Below are 1540 nucleotides of genomic sequence, written 5' to 3' on the forward strand. Positions count from 1 at the left end.
TTTTTTGTAATGTCAGAAGAAACCACAATTACGGTGTAACATTAATTTGAAACCATATAGTACAATTATGTTATTATTAACATCTAAGGAAACGTAAAACAAAGAAAATGTAAAAGAAACTATGCAAAGGTCATATTAACATATTTAGAATTATATGGGATGAATAAATGAATGTGTGTCCGACTTTTTTGTTGAGTCTGGCAGTTAAAATACAATTTAGCTGTATCTAGGAACTTTCGAAAATACCTCGACGGCTACACCTGTTCGAATTGGCAGAATATTGGATTTCTTTTTGCGTGTTTTATACGTAGTAAACTGTGAAATTATTTTCAGAGATGGTTTAAGACTTGTAGTGCTTATTTACAGTTCCGCACTTATGGAGCATGAAAACTTTCACAACCTAGTTGCCATTTACAGCCTGTTTTTCTGCCTGCATGATAATGTCAAATAACAACACTGCTTTGAGGATTACTCTGCTAAAGTTAAAATACTCTTAATGCTGTGGCTTCCACTTGCCGTAATTAAAAATGTGAAAATGGTTGCGACGACTTGCCATTAATGTCAGATTTTCATTTAGTTGAAACAGCAGCAGGTACAAGCTAAAAATCATAGTGATAAATCGATACTGTTAACAGTACACAGTGTACTGTGTACTCAAATTAATCAACGAGTTTAGCAAGTGCTATTGTTATGCATCAGATTTGGGTAAAGATATATCAGACGCAAATATTAAGACACTTCACTGAGTAAAAACAGAAATACGTGGACAAAACACGAGACGTATCACTGGAATAAGATCAGATTATAACGTAGTAACGAAGACCAACCGGTATTTTTCACTGTTTTAGTGTGGTTTTGCAGCATATGCTGTAGAAATGTAAATCATTAATTTGAACAAGTTCTGGTATGACAAGGCATGATGTATTATTTTAATTTGCGTTAAAAGTGAATGTTTCGATAAAGATGTAGTGAAATTTCCTTTCTTTCAGGAGTGCTAGTTCTACAAGGTTCGCAGGAGAGCTTCTGTAAAGTTTGGAAGGTAGGAGACGAGGTACTGGCGGAATTAAAACTGTGAGGACGGGGCGTGAGTCGTGCTTGGATAGCTCAGTCGGTAGAGCACTTGCCCACGAAAGGCAAAGGTCCCGAGTTCGAGTCTCGGTCCGGCACACAGTTTTAATCTGCCAGGAAGTTTCATATCAGCGCACACTCCGCTGTAGAGTGAAAATTTCATTCTAGTATTTGCCATGTTTACTTCCTCCTTCTCTGAAAGGTCAGTACGAGCAGACATTAAGGGAGAGCGATTGAAGACTCCAGCCTACAGGTATAATAAAGTAAATTACAGTTTTACTTGTTTGGTGTAATAAAATGAAAATTGAACGATCACAGAAGACATAGATCTCATCCGCGGTAACAAATCGCCACATTATGTATGTAGAAACCGAGTAAGGTTAGAGTTCGTCCGGTCCACGATGATGCCGTTAGGGGTAGAGCACAGGCTCGGATTGGGGAAGGATGGGAAAGGAAATCGGCCGTGACCTTT

At 38.0% G+C, this 1540-nt stretch overlaps 1 non-coding gene across 1 annotated transcript; it reads left to right on the plus strand.

Moving 5' to 3' along the window:
• The first annotated feature begins 1092 nt into the window (after positions 1-1092).
• On the plus strand, positions 1093-1167 carry Trnas-cga. Its single transcript has one exon. It is a non-coding gene; the product is annotated as a tRNA-Ser (tRNA).
• Positions 1168-1540: the final 373 nt, after the last annotated feature.

This window comes from Schistocerca piceifrons, chromosome 3, assembly GCF_021461385.2.
Source record: "Schistocerca piceifrons isolate TAMUIC-IGC-003096 chromosome 3, iqSchPice1.1, whole genome shotgun sequence".
Lineage (NCBI taxonomy): Eukaryota > Metazoa > Arthropoda > Insecta > Orthoptera > Acrididae > Schistocerca > Schistocerca piceifrons.